The following is a 15,801-nucleotide window of genomic DNA, read 5'->3' as shown; positions in this document are numbered from 1 at the left end:
ATCATACTCCTCGGATATGGCGGCACACCAAAGAGGATCCTCAAGAGCAGAGCGATAGGTTTTGGGAATGGGGGATATGGAAGAGTGTTCGGCCGAGAGATTGAGTTTGTCAATCAGCTGAAAATAACCATGCTTGGCGTGAGTGAGCATGGTGTGGGTGTTGGTGGCAGGAGCGGTGCTGCTGCGAGAGCGACGAGGAGGGGGAGGGGGTTGGGGTGGCGGTAGGGAAGGTGACTGGCCAGAGGACGCAGACGGGGTCGGCTCTGGTGAGGCGAGTGCGTCGGTTATCAACGTCGGGGACGCAGGGGTCGAACCATGCATGGTGGGCTGGGCCGAGAAGGCTGGTGCCATGTTGGGCTGGCCCGCCAGGGGCGCGACGACCGTGGGTGCCGGCCAGGTCTAGGAGTAAGTCTAGATCGTCCGGAGACTGATCGGTGCGAGTGGTGGCAAAGGGTATATGACGTGGCGGGAGATGATGACGTGGCGCGAAGACAAGTCGAGACATCTATTGCGTGCAAGGAAGTCAATGAAGGTGGAGTTAACGAACTCAGTACCATTGTCGGTTTGGAAGGATACGACAGGCAGGTTGAATTGTGTGCATGCGTAAGCTACACAGTTAACTAGAATATCACAAGTGTCGGATTTACGGTGAAGTGGGAAGGTCCACATAAAATGAGAAAAATCATCCACAATGACAAGGTAATATTTGAAACCACAATTAGTAGCAACGGGTGAGGTCCATAAATCATAATGAAGTAATTGGAACGGAACAACACAAATTGTGGATGATCTAGAAAACGGTAGACGCACGTGCTTGCCAAGTTGACAGGCATGACACACTTGAGTACTTTTATTACATGGAATAGCAAATGCTGAAGATAAATGTGACATAGAGTCACGACCCAGATGTCCTAAGCAACGATGCCATAGCTCTGATGCGGTGATGGTGGTGACGAGTCCAAACGGCAAGGAGGTGGTGGTGGTGTTGGCGAAGAACTCGTAGAGCGAGACGGGGCTACTGTAGCGTATGATCTAGCGCCGAGTGTGCAAATCCTTAATAGAAAAACCAAACGGGTCATATTCGACAGAAACAGAATTATCGATGGTAAACTGACGAATAGAAAGAAGATTTTTGATAATATCTGGGACAACTAGAACATTGTTGAGACAAAAAGTGTGACTAGGTGTGCGGAGAATGGTGTAGCCGGTGGCAGTGATGGGGAGAGGGACATCATTACCAATGGTAACACAAAAGGAAGAAGAGGTTGGGAGTAAGTAGAGAGTATACCGGGGTTGGAGACCATGTGTGAGGTGGCTCCGGAGTCCATGACCCATGCGCCCGACGTGGAGGAGCCGACACAGGGGGTCCGGCGGTGGTGTTCAGGGTGGCGACGAGGGCGGACCAGTCCCATGCAGGAGCCTGGGCGCTGCCGATGGGGTTGTACGATGTCGCAGGTGGAGGCGAGTTGGTGCCCCAGGCCTGGCCATACAAGGGCTCCAGCTGGGTCATGTAGGCGACCTGACCTGGTGGCACCCAGGTCGGCTATCGAGGCGTCGGCGTTGGAGGGGTGGACCGCGGGGCCGGCCCAAGGAGACCAGCGCCCTCGGCGGGAGGAGCCGGACCGCAGTAGGGGCGCCAGGCGGGCTACTTCTGCTGGGTCTGGCCGGTGTACGGGTTGAAGCAGATCCACGGGCCGGGCGCCGCGATGGGGTAGGCGGGGTTGGAGTTGGCAGCACCCCCGCCGACGTTCTTCTTCTTCTTCGACCAGCGGCCGCCATTGCCGCTGTTGCCGCCTGAGCTGCCGCCGGTGGAGGGCCCGACGGTGTTGCCGTAGACGGCGACCTGAGACGGCATGGAGCCGCCCGTGGCGGCGTTGGCGAGCTGGTTCTCGCGCAAAAGGAGGAGGGAGCGCGTCTGCAGGAAGGAGGGAGCCGAAACCTCATCGTGACAAGGGTGGTGATGTCGGAGAAGCGAGGGTTGAGACCCCGAAGGCAGGTGAGGACCAAGGTCTGGTCGGTCATGGGCTGCCCCACGTCCGCGAGCGCGCCGGAGAGAGCCTTCAGGCGGTGGCAATAGGCGGTGACAGTGAGGTCACCTTGGACGATGGCCCGGAACTGCGCCTCAAGGTAGACGGCGCGGGTGAGCTGACTGTCGAGGAAGAGGTTTTGGACCAGCGCGTAGGTGTCGTATGCAGTCTGATCTTGAGCCATGATGGTGTCGAGGATGTCCTCGCTGATGGAGTCGTAGAACCACGAGCGGACGACGTAGTCCTGGCGCTGCCACTCGGCCGTGTGGGCATCCGGCGGCGTGACGACAGAGATGTGATCCATGAGCTCGTACTTGCCGAGGAGGACATTGATGAGCATACGCCACTTGGCGTAGTTGGACTTCTGCAGGTCGAGGACGACGGGAACGTGCATCTTGACGCTAGGAACGTGGACGGCTTGAGAGGCCGGCGACGTGAGGGAGGGCGAGGCGGCGACGGCCGTGGACGGGGAGAGCGCCCCGGAGGTCTGCTCCCCGAGCGCCGATGACGTAGAGGCGGAGGTGGACATGGCGGCGACGGCTTAGGGTTGCGGAAACTAGGTTTAGAAACCAAAGGCTGATACCATATAAGCGTGAAAGGATTTGAGGGAAGACGCCTCTCAAGGGGCGATCAGCTCATATATTTATAGCAGGATTATAAGTCTTGAAAACTAAGAAAGAAACCCTATACGCATATATGTATAGCCGTATACAAACGAAACACGCAGGTTAGCCATACAAAGTCATACTTTAGCTGTTACTTTATCGGTCAAGCACAAAGCGTATCTTTATATACAAAAAATTACGAAACCTTGCTCGGCAAAAAGGACTTAAATAGTAAGAGTTTTGACCAAGGAAAAGACTCAGCATCAACCGGCTGAAAAGAGACTTCGCGTCCGTCGCCTTCGCTGTGTAACACGTGTCCATGTGAGTCCAACGCACGTCTCCACCTTCCCTCGAAGCCAAGCGCAGATTGGACGGGGTGTTCGAAGCCAGGCGCCACCTCCGCTCACACCAGGCAACTGGTCGCCCCACCGCCCACATCTCTCCTGCCCTGGGCGCCGGATCTGGCCCGAGCTCGTCGGGAAAGCAACCGGAGGCGAAGGAATCGGCGGCGGTTGGCATGGTTTCCTGTGAAGAGAAGGAGAAGGAGGTGTGTGAGAGAGAGTGAGGCAGGTCAAGGAAGAGGAGAGGCGCGGCGAGTTGGAGCAGAGGAAGGAAGGAGGCGCCGGAGAAAGGGCTCGCCGGGCGGCGCAGAAGCTTCGGGCAGGAGCCGTTGTTTCAGGAATTGTTTCCGCAATCTCCAAATTTTTGCAACATGGTAGTTGTTTCTGCAACGCAACCGTTGTTTCAGGAATTACTTCTGCAACGCGACCGTTGTTTCAGAAATTGTTTCTGCAACGCGATCATTGTTTCAGGATTGTTTCTGTAATGCGGCCGTTGTTTTTGCAACTGGTTTGTTGTTTCGGAAATTAGTGTGTCGAGAAGGCGAGGCGCGGGTCTGTCAGGGCCGGGACAAAGCGCTTGTTTCTGCAACTCGACCGTTGTTTCATGAATTAATGAGTGGGGGAAGGCGACCGAGCCGCGTGCCAGAAGATCGACGGCTACACGCGCGTAGATCGAACGGTCATCGAGGTGGCAGATGTATCGCGCGGATCCGCCGGTGGACGCGTAGCGTCGCCCTTTGACCAAAGTCGGATGTGCACAATAGCCATGGAGCTAGCGAGCAGATCCAGAGAGACTCCTCGTGCTATTGTGCCTGCCTACTCGGCTACCCTTGTGCAATTCTTTGTGAGGGGGTGTTCTTAGGCTCTGTTTGTTGTTGCCGAACCGTGTTATGCTGAATTTATTTTACAACTTGTGGGAAAATAGACACCAAACCTATAGGAAAACAAGAAAAATAGCCAAAAGTCGGTCAAAATATAGATCATCATAATTCACCTTAATGCCAAACAATCATTTATGTACAATGTGATCATAACAAATACTTAACTACACATATGTTTAAAAGGTGGAAATACAATTTTTAAGGCAAATGGAGAGCCACAACCAACAGAACCACGATAGCCGAATCCACTACCACTACGGGCACACCATCTAGCCAAAGTGGGGTTGGCTCATGCGACCAGAAAACAAAAGGTGGTTGAGCCGCATAACACAACACGGGGGCCGGTCTTGCCTCAAACCCAAGTTGGTTATGTATGTCTTGGCTTGTTCCCCTCTAGCTAAGCTAGCACAAACATATGGCTTTTTCCTGCACCAAAATCATGATGAATCCAACGAATCCATGCATGAGACGAACAAAATGATTAGCATCATCAGTATTTTTTAGCGGATCAGCATTCATCAGTTTGTGCTGTATGGAGTCTTCCTCTTTGTCTACTTTTTTTAGGGGTAAGCTAGCTTTATTTATAATAATCCACATGGAGTGGGATACAATTCGGGTCCTGCGGATCCATCATTACAGAGATAAAACTCCTCTTTCTGTACTTGTGGAAGTAGATAAACTGGCCCATGAAGGCCTTTGTGACCCATCATACAGATTTTAGTAATCTAGACTATGATTAGTAAGTACAGTACTACGGTGGCTTTTGGGAAGCAAGTTAGCTGAAAGCATTGTTCAACCTTTTTTTGTGTGTGTATGGAGAAAACACAATGTATCGTTCAATCAATTTTAAACAGTACATAGAAAACACATTAATGGAGATGGAATGATGTTTTGACTATCTTTCACCATTTGTTTGCGTGTGCCATGTGTTTGTTTGAGTGTCTGCTTCCAACTACACCATGGCCCAAAACAAATACTCCTACTATATTAAGAGGAAATGAAGCCGTACGGGAGGCACCAAAATGGCAAAGCTTAATGATTGAAGAAGGGAGACAGTGCTAGCTTGGGTAGGGTCATTGGATTTCGCTCATGTCTTTGCAAAGAAAACGCCCATAATCACCCAGTGTAGGTCGGCTCTCATTTATGCGTAGGGCCGCTAGCTAGCTGACCACAATTGCCAATAATTGAGTGTCTTCCATTGATGCAGATTAAAGCAAAGGACTCCAAAATATTTGTCGAAAACGTACCAAAAGAATAGTACGGTTGTTCGCCCTCGGCATGAGTTCCATCTGGTCCTAATCCAATAACTCGCCCTCCCTCTATGTGTGGACCAGCTGCTTTTTGTGTGTAATATTTTCAGGTCATTTTGGGGCTTTTAGGTTCTCCTGTTTGTTTTCCTAGAGCAAAGTAGTCTATATATTTGTCATTTACCAAGAATTTGTTAGTTGGATTTATTTTACGCTCGATGGGTTTCACAAAAAAATGAACGCCAGAATGAGTTTAGTACTACATGTAATGTATTATAAAAAAATGTGGCGAATTGAGCCTAGCTCAGATGGTTAGGTTGTTTGTGGTGGAACCAGATTTCAGACTTTTTGGCGGTGTTCGTTCAATGGGTGAAGACGTTCCCGTCGACGCCTGTGATGACTTCTTCAATTTCAAGATGTGATGCCGGTGTTAAAAAAATATAGATGAACACATTTCATTTTCTAAACATAAAAAAATTATACAATGAATAATCCCAAATTCCATGTGAATCCAACACATAATTATTAGAATTGAAACGTTCTGCTTTTAAATTCAAAATTTATAAGAATTGGATGTGGAATTCAATCAAATGACCGAATTCAACTATTAAGAGCCATTTGAGATGTTATAATGTTTATGCGTAGGGGCCACCAACTAGCTTACCACAATTGGCAATCATTGAGTACTATCAATGATGGAATTTAGAAGAAAGGACTTCAAATTATTTGTAGAAAACAACGAAGATTAGGGCATGTACAATGGTAGACAATCTTATCTTAAGTCTTGTATGTAATTTAAAAATGACAAAAAAATATGTCTACAATGGGTTATATCTTAGCCTTATCTTTCATAACTAGCCATTCCTTAAAACATGGAGAAATAAATTATGCTGAGAGATCATCTCTTGTCTTATCTTAAATAAGAGAAGACAAGTCTTTTCTGATGAATTCTTTTTCTTCCACCTTATCATTTATCTTACGTGACCACTGGCGGAGCTATGTGAGGGCAAAACCAGGTCATGGCCTGCCCAGCTCCGGAGGGAAATAAGAATTTTGTGCATGTAACCAATCCAGTAACAGACCAAACCAAAGTAGCAGTGCATGTCTCCTTCGCATGCATCCATCCAACACCGTCGACTCCCCTAGCACACTTACTAATGCCTACTTAATTGTATGGTTTAGAATCAATAATTTTTTTGGCCCCCTATTTGTTGTAGCTCCGCCACTGTACGTGGCGCTTCTAAGATAACACCATTGTACATGTTCTTAGGCACCATAGTTTTATTCATCCGCCATGTGTTCCATTAGGTACATTTCACATAACTCCCCTCTTTGTATATGTGGATCAGGGAGCTGCTTTTTGGCACCATATTTATACCAAATTATTCTTTAGTCTCCCATTTGCTAATGATTCTGTCATAGATATCATAATAAATTAGTCTCTAGTCTCCTATTTGCCATTAATCTTTCCGCGTGTATGTTACCAAATTAGTCTCTAGTCTATTACTACTCTGCATTTTGCCATATGTATCATGCTTAAGTTTGTCATGGAATGTTGCCTCATTTGTCTGCTAACATGTCATTGCAGGTTTGGCGATATGATTTAGAATGTTGTAGCGAGACATGCCATGTCCTATGTTTTTTTGAGCATCAGTACAGATACAAGCGCTCATATACACGCGCATACACTTATTCCTATGAACGCACACACGCACACCCTATCCCTATGAGCACCTCCGAGAGACTGAGCCGACATATCATCTTGAGATTTACGAAGTCACCGTAGGCGCCTCATCGTCGACGGAAACGTCTCCTCCCACTGAAAGCGCATAGCCGGAAATCCTGAAATAAATCCAGGAATAATGCGAGCACCAGAATTTTTACCCTGGTGGGTTGGGGATACTACTGTCCACCTAACCAACTCAACCACAGGTTGATTCGCCGCCATGTCCTATGTTGATGGCGTCGGATCTGTTATGTTTCTTCTTTATACGCCTACTTGTTTGATATTATTCAAAATTAAATTATATGGTTACGTGAGCATCACACGATGCACATGTCGGGTCTTTCCCTCCTTTTTAAAAAAGTTCTGTGCTTAGTTTTTCCTTATTTGCAAATTACTTTTAGCAAAAAGGATCCAAATATATTATCAAAGTTTACTAGAAGCACCATAAAAATTACACGAAAATTTGATATCAGGGAACAACCACTACTGCCACCAAAACGAGCCACCGACACGCTATTGTCGCCGCTCCCTGGAGCCGGCTTGACCTTATTAATGTCAGTCGACAAGTCTTCATGCATGTACTCCTAAGACCAGTGCCCTGAAGTCGCAGTCGCCGCTGTTAAACTTTTGAATAGATCTGAAGTATCAGACATCAAATCTCGCCAAACGACGAGAAACCTTATCCTCACTGCCCCAAGAAGATGGGACGCGGATCCTCAGGGTACCGTCCGGTCACTGACAGGTAGGCCCGTCGGAAATCAGGCCCACATGACAGTGCTCCCAACGGCATGTGCAGTGCAGTACGTCAGGGGAACTGCTTCCAAGAAGACGGTAGGAAACCCTACATCGGAGCTCTGTTAACTATGTCCAGACGGACGAACTCAAAGAGGATCGGAGTCGGGAGGACAAAAAACTTGAGAAGAAGCGCCGTCATCTGTCCAAAAATCCCCTACCCTAGACTACTAATCGGGGGCACCGGGATTCCCCTCCCTGTCATCGGCCGCCAGAGCGGCAAACAGAGAAGAAGCAAATCCACGGGCTCAACGACGAACCCTAGAAGTAAGAGTTTGATGTACCGGTCGTCAAGGATAGAGGAGGTTGAGTTCGCAAATTCGATAATTTGTCGTGGAATGATCCGCTTTGCAGCCTCAAACACAGTGTTGATGGCAAAGCAAAAGATGTGTCGCCGAATGCCTGATACGCTCGACCCGACCCGCTTGTTGCTTGCTGCTCACAAGCTCACGTACTCGTCCTCTCGTCCAGCTCCCAACGTACTACGCGCGTACTACGTGCTACTGTTGGTTGGGGCTGCTGCAAGTTTGGGAACGGCGAGGCATCAATCAGCAGTGGCTCGTAACCGTGGAATGGCCTATATCGATCGACCCCATCCATTGGCGCGCACTGTTGACCATACACGCATGCAGTTGGACTCGAAGCTTCCGCGCTCTGCGGCGGAAATGGAACCGCGGCACACCACACGTTTTGCCATGAGCGGAAACTGGTGGATCTCAAACAAACGACCCGGATCTACCTCTCCTCTCGACAGTAAATTTCATCTGCGGGTACGCTGCACCGTGCAATTCTAGTATGTATCTTGGCGTGAAACTGCCACTGAACTGTCTCGTGCATTCATCCAGGAGGAGTGCCATTATTGGGAGGAAACAAGGAAGATCGAGCACCTCTGTCATTCAGGCTGCGAGACAATTTATTAGGAACGCTGACTTTGATTATCCATCCATCCAAGTGGAGAGGAGAGGCCCGGTGCGTGCAGATGCAGCGCGCAAAGCAGGGCCGGTGATCGCGACGGGCGCGTCTTTGCCGTGCATCCGAGGCCGCTTTAAATTCCCTGTCTATTATTGTTGTTGCGATTGGGAAATCCGAGGCCATTTTCACTGCATCCGTAGAAAATTTTCGGCGATCTCTACCCTGTGTTCTGCTTCTGCACCGGTAAGATCATCCACAGCCAGGCGTCCCAGACTAGCTCAAATGCCCGAACGGCCTGCCTCAAACGGGTCTCAAATGTTCGGCTGACCGCACCTCTTATATCTAGCTCAAATATTATGCGGATATAGGACTGTCTGGACACGTAAGCAACTTCAGCCCGGCGCACCCCGATCCTACATGTATCTTATCTGATGAACCATAGACTTCAGCCCATTCTACTCTCTTCGTCCTCTCCTTTTTCCAATCCGTCCTCTCCTTTTCCCAATCCGTCCTCTTCTCTTCCTACTTCGATCCATGGCTGCCGACCGCAGCGGCTCTGGCTCCAGTGGCGACGAGAGCGACATCAATGTGGTCGCTCTCCGCATTGCTCTGCGCCGCTCCCGTCTAGACCAGGGCGGCAACATCGGTGGGAGCTCACGGAGCGACGCGCCGTCCCCCTTCGCCCGTCGTCGCAGTGCGGGCAACGTTGTCGGGCCCTCCTGTCCAGCGTGCAGCACCAGTCGGAACGCCGCCTGCTCCGCTGATAAAGCCATGTACGTAGGGTAGAGTTATGGACCTATCCGAACTACCCTACCCAAGGACATCTCTAAAAGAAGCCACCTGTCAATCGACTCAGAAGTGTTCCACTCGACAGACTCGAAGACACTCGACCATGAAGCCAACCACTCGACCATGAAGCCAACCACTCAACGGCCAGGAGATCTAAAGTCACTCCGCACGCTAACGGTCGGTCATTAAGTAGCTTTTATGGTCATCACAGCACTTTATGTATAGCGTTAGCAGTAACGCCCAACCTTAATGTATCTTAAACCCTGCATAACTGAGGGCCGGAGGGGTCTGGCAGACTCTATATAAGCCACCCCTCCTCAGTGTAAAGGGTTCGCACCCCTGTAACTCATACGCATATAATCCAGTCGACCGCCTCCGGGCTCCGAGACGTAGGGCTGTTACTTCCTCCGAGAAGGGCGTGAACTCGTAAAACTCTTGCGTATACAACTACTCTATAGCTAGGATCTTGCCTCTCCATTAGTACCCCCTACACTACTGTCAGACTTAGAACCACGACAGTTGGCGCCCACCTTGGGGCAGGTGTCTTAGCGACTTATTGGAGAAGTTGCAATTTTTTCTGATCTCCTTCATCATGGTTTCAGGCGGAGTTATGGTTGAGGGCCGCAAGATCCGTCTCGGCGCGCTCACGTTCATCGCCGACGACTCTGCTTGGCTTCAGGAGGCTCCGCTCAACATCGACGCGCTCCCAGTCCGCGGAGCGACGCACTTTCGCGCGTGTGTCCGCGGCGTCCTCCTGCGGCAACCGTCGACCCAGTATCGGTCGGTCGTTGTGTCATCCTCCCTCTCTGCTTCCCATCGGCGCAAGCGCTCCGGTCGGTCGAGGCTTCAGCGGTGGGTGAGGCACGCGGTGGCCCGCCAGTCGGCCACCCCCCAAGTCGCGGCAATCGAGCCCGACGAATCTCTCTACGGCCTATTCGACCTGTCAACTGGCTCCGCAGGGACTGCATCCGAGTGCGACAGCAGTGATCCAGCGGCGGAGGTTCTGATGGTCGATGGACCACGCGGTCCTCCCGGTTTTCCCGGCACTGAAGGAGGCGACGGTGGAGGCGATCCGTCGCATGCCCATGAAGAGTATCTCCCCGAGCCCCTCAATTCGCTGCAGAGGGAAGAACTTCGCCGCCGGAACATGGATGCGCTTCACACTCCTATCCTTGGAGAAACCCCTGAGGCTCGTGCCTTAGAGGACGCGCGCTTGGCCAACTTGGCTGAGCACACTCGACTGGAGAACCTTCAGCCAGCTCTCGACGAGCGTGCGCGGCAACGGGTTCCGGACTCCAGTCGACGTCAGCTCTTTCCACCATCGACTCAGGTATATCAAACTCCGATTCAGAATTTAGCAGCTGCGGCCCGTATAGCAGAGTCAATTCAGCCTTCCCAGTCAGAGGCTGGCAGAGGCTTGATGCAGATCAGAGATGTACTCCAGGCAGTAGGAGATCAAAATTCAGCTGTATCACAATCGCGGAATAGGATTCACAGCAGATCCGTAGCTGCGAATACAGTCCAGTCGGCTCATAGCCCCAGATTGCCCCCAAGGCGTGAGGGGCGTGGAGACCGGCACGATCAGTACAAGAACCGTGAGCAGTATGATCACCGATTCGATCGCGATGATCGACGTCGAGTTCCCACCCCTCCCCCAAGGGGTGGATCGTACGCGCCTCGGCAACAAGATGATAGACACCAGCACAGTGTTGGGTGAAGGATTCCAGTCGACCCCAGGGAACCAGGCTTTGATGCGAGATCCATTATCTTTCAAGGTCTGGTCGACAGGAACAGAGCTCACCGAGAGGATCACGACAGAGATGTACCCACCAGCAGCAGAGTGCATGTCTCAGGACCAGAGTGTTTCAGCAGAGCCATCAGGGCCGCGGTGATTCCTCCCAACTTCAGGTTGGCGACTGGAGTCAGTAAGTTCATTGGTGAATCCAAGCCTGATACTTGGCTTGAGGACTACCGAGTGGCTGTTCAGATTGGCGGCGACAATGATGAGGTGGCCATGAAACATCTGCCTCTTATGTTGGAGGGTTCGGCCAGAGCATGGTTGAACCAGTTGGCACCCAGCAGCATTTACACTTGGGAGGATCTTTCCCGAGTGTTCGTCAGAACGTTTGAAGGAACTTGCAAGCGACCAGCAGGACTGACAGAGCTGCAAACTTGTGTGCAGAAGCCGAATGAGACTTTGAGAGATTACATCCAGAGATGGATCATGCTGCATCACACAATAGAGAATGTATCTGATCACCAGGCAGTCTGTGCCTTCAAGGAAGGCATTAAGTACAGAGAGCTGAACCTGAAATTCGGTCAAACCGGAGACATGTCTCTGAGTCGAATGATGGAGATAGACACTAAGTATGCCAATGGTGAAGAAGAGGATCGGCTCCGGAGTGGCAAGCACAAGTTAGTCGCCCATGAAATCGGAGGAGGGAACTCTAGTCCGAAGCAGAAACGGAAAGCCGAGCCAGCTGCTCCTAGAGAAGCCTTGGCCGTGACTCAAGGAAAGTTTAAAGGGAAGCCCAAAGGGCCTTGGAACCCTAAGAAGGTGAAAGACAAGGAGGGAAATGACGTGATGGATTTGCCATACCACATCCACACGAAGAAAGATGAAGAGGGTAACTTCATTTACCCGAAACATACCACTCGACAGTGTCGGCTCTTGATCCAACAATTCCAGGGGAAACAACCCAAAGTTAAGGAAAAGGAGTTGGACAAAGTTGAGGACAAAGAGGATAGTGATGATGGATATCCCCAGGTCAATTCCACCCTGATGATTTTTTCTGACGTTGAAAGCAAAAGTCGACTGAAAGTTATCAATCGGGAAGTGAATATGGTTGCTCCGGCGACACCCAATTATCTGAAATGGTCTCAGACTACCATCACATTCGACCAATCTAATCACCCGACACACATAGCCACCCCTGGGAGGCAAGCTCTGGTGGTCGACCCAATCGTCGAAGGCACTCAACTGACTAAAGTGTTGATGTATGGTGGCAATAGCCTGAATATACTATACGCAGAGACATTGCAAGGGATGGGCATTCCGATGTCCAGACTCAGTACCGGCAACATGAGTTTCTATGGAGTCATTCCTGGCAAGAAGGCTGCGTCACTCGGCCAGATTGCTCTTGATGTGGTTTTTAGTGATTCCAAAAATTTCCGCAAAGAAAAGTTGACATTTGAGGTTGTGGATTTCCAGAGTGCCTATCACGCTATTTTGGGTAGGCCAGCTTATGCACGTTTTATGGCTCAACCATGTTACGTGTACCTCAAATTGAAGATGCCTGGCCCTAAAGGCGTGATCACTATTATTGGCAATCGCAAGAAGGCTGAAGAGTGCTTTGAGAAAGGCTCAAAGATCGCCGATGCTCAGATGGTAGCAGAGGAGTGGCAGGAACACCAGAAGAATGCAGACCCAAGTGATTTGCTGCGAGCTAAGAAGCCCGCTACGGAATCAACGTTTCAGTCGTCCGGTGAGACAAAACCGGTCCACATCCACCCGACCGACCCCAATGCTGCTCCGACTAATATCTCCACAACGCTCGACCCCAAATAGGAAGAAGCGCTCATCCAGTTCCTCCGTGAGAACTGGGACATCTTTGCATGGAAACCTTCTGACATGCCAGGTGTACCCAGGGGGCTGGCTGAGCACCGTCTACGAGTCGACTCAAAAGCGAAACCTGTCAAAGAACATCTGTGACGGTCCGCCGTCCAGAAAAGGAAGGCCATTGGCGAGGAGGTGGCTCGGCTCTTAGCAGCAGAGTTTATCCGAGAAATTTACCACTCCGAGTGGCTCGCCAATGTTGTCATGGTCCCCAAGAAGGACAAGTCACTTCGCATGTGCATTGACTTTAAACATATCAATCGGGCCTGCCCGAAAGATCATTTTCCTATCCCCCGCATCGACCAAATAGTCGACTCGACTGTGGGATGTGAGCGACTGTCTTTCTTAGACGTCTATTCCGTGTACAATCAGATCCGTCTGTATGGACCCGATGAGATCAAAACAACTTTCATCACCCCATTCGGGTGCTTCTCTTATGTCACCATGCCATTCGGCCTCAAGAATGCCGGAGCCACGTTCATGAAGATGATTCATAAGTGTTTGCTCACTCAAATCAGTCGGAATGTGGAAGCGTACATGGATGATATTATGGTCAAGTCACAGAAAGGTTCCGACCTGCTGACTGACCTTGCTGAAACATTTGCCAACCTCAGGAGGTATGATATCAAGCTTAATCCATCAAAGTGCACATTCAGAGTTCCTGGTGGAAAATTACTTGGTTTTCTCGTTTCCGAACGAGGAATCGACGCAAATCCAGAGAAAGTGGGCAATATACTCCGAATGAAACGACCTGTTCGTGTGCACGATGTTTAGAAGCTTAATGGTTGCTTGGCCACTTTAAGTCGATTCATCTCTCGTCTTGGTGAAAAGGCATTGCCTCTTTACCGACTGATGAAGAAGTCAGACAAGGTCGAGTGGACTCCTGAAGCTGATGCAGCGTTTGTAGAGCTAAAAGCCCTGCTTTCCACCCAGCCGGTGCTTGCTGCCCCAATTAGCAAAGAGCCTTTGCTGCTTTACATTGCAGCCACAGGTAAGTCGTCAGTACAGTACTTACGGTCGAGTGGGAAGAAGAAGGAAAAGCCTTTAAAGTTCAGCGCCCAATATATTATATTTCTGAAGTTCTGACCCCATCAAAGCAAAGATACCCTCATTATCTGTGACGACCGGTTTTCCGGGTATTAATTTCCAGAAAATGGTCCTTGTGCTCACCAGCCCCAGGATTACTGTTAGCTGATGAGGCACCAACTTGATACAGAAAATCCAAACAAAAATGCGAAATATGAAGTACAAGACCATTATGGCCTGTGAGTACAACAATTTGGTTTCTAGTAGTTGATGGCGGAAGCGGTTTGTGGATCATCAACGTCTATGGGACTCCATTTCCCACAGGAACAGCTGACCAGGATAACTCCTATCTTCGCGAGGCTGCTATCACCATTGCTTAGGTTCCGGGCTGTCATCACGGTCGCTCCTTTCGGCGCAAGAAATCTGGCCAAGACAATAGCGAGGGACAAGCCAGTGAGTACTTTTGAATGTACTCGCAAACATTATGAACACGGGTATAATATGACAACGATAAATCTGTACTGAAATATTTTATGATCATGACGTCAGTCACAAAAATAGTAAAATCTCTGATGCATGCAAGCAAGTTATTTATGGATATGCAATAACATAGTAGTGATAAAATTATAAAATAAATAACAAGCATGCCACAGTCGGGCGTCTCAGCGACACCACATAAAGGGCTTATAAAATAAATGCCACAGTCGGGCGTCTCAGCGACACCACATAAAGGGCTTATAAAATAAATGCCACAGTCGGGCGTCTCAGCGACACCACATAAAGGGCTTATAAAATAAATGCCATAGTCGGGCGTCTCAGCGATACCACATAAAGGGCTTATAAAATAAATGCTACAGTCGGGCGTCTCAGCGAAACCACATAAAGGGCTTATAAAATAAATGCCACAGTCGGGCATCTCAGCGACACCACATAAAGGGCTTATAAAATAAATAACAAGCATGCCGCAGTCGGGCGTCTCAGCGACACCACATAAAGGGCTTACAAAATAAATAACAAGTATGCCACAGTCGGGCGTCTCAGCGACACCACATAAAGGGCTTACAAGTAAATAATCTTAGTGAATATCCAGGAGGTAAAACCGTCCCAGGGATACTCAATACTTCAAATATGAAAAGGGGTTAGTCCATAATAATCATAATCATCATAAGTCACCAATCACAATCCAGGTTCTGGTTTAGCAGTTTTCTCCTCCGAAGACCGACACTAAGACCGACACTTGACCCATCCCAGACTGTAATCCTTAACCATGGACACGGCTATCCGAATAGGTTTTAATCTCTGCAGAGAGTGTACTCTTTACCCACGAGTAACGGATTCCTTTAGTCCATCGGGACTAATTCCGTCTACGGCCTTTTAATTGGAAACACACCTATCTGCACACACCAGCCTAACTTACCGGTGTCTGGAATCACCCACGACAGCCGTTAAGCAAAACTCTAAGTGGGGAGGCTACAACCTCGATGTAACATGGGATCACAAAATTTATACCGCGCGCAAGTTAGGGGAGCTACCCCTTCATCTACAACCGAAACACCCATGCTCCCGGACCAGGTGGCATGCCTACCGGATGCCTCCGGTATCTTCCACCATGGCCTCTCTGTATGGTGTGTGCTAGGAAAGGGGTTGACAATTTACTGAACCATACCCTACCTATGGCAAGGACAAGTGGCAGTACAAAACAAGTATGGGGGTTACCGGAACAAGACTCGATCTACGGTCGACTCAGGAGGTTTAAATATTCCCTGCATGATTAGCATAACAATATATACTTCAACCAACAGATAGAAACACCATGCGACATACCCCCTCATGCCATAC

The sequence above is a fragment of the Triticum aestivum genome, chromosome 1B (assembly GCF_018294505.1).
Source record: "Triticum aestivum cultivar Chinese Spring chromosome 1B, IWGSC CS RefSeq v2.1, whole genome shotgun sequence".
NCBI lineage: Eukaryota > Viridiplantae > Streptophyta > Magnoliopsida > Poales > Poaceae > Triticum > Triticum aestivum.
This window is presented reverse-complemented; position numbering follows the sequence as displayed.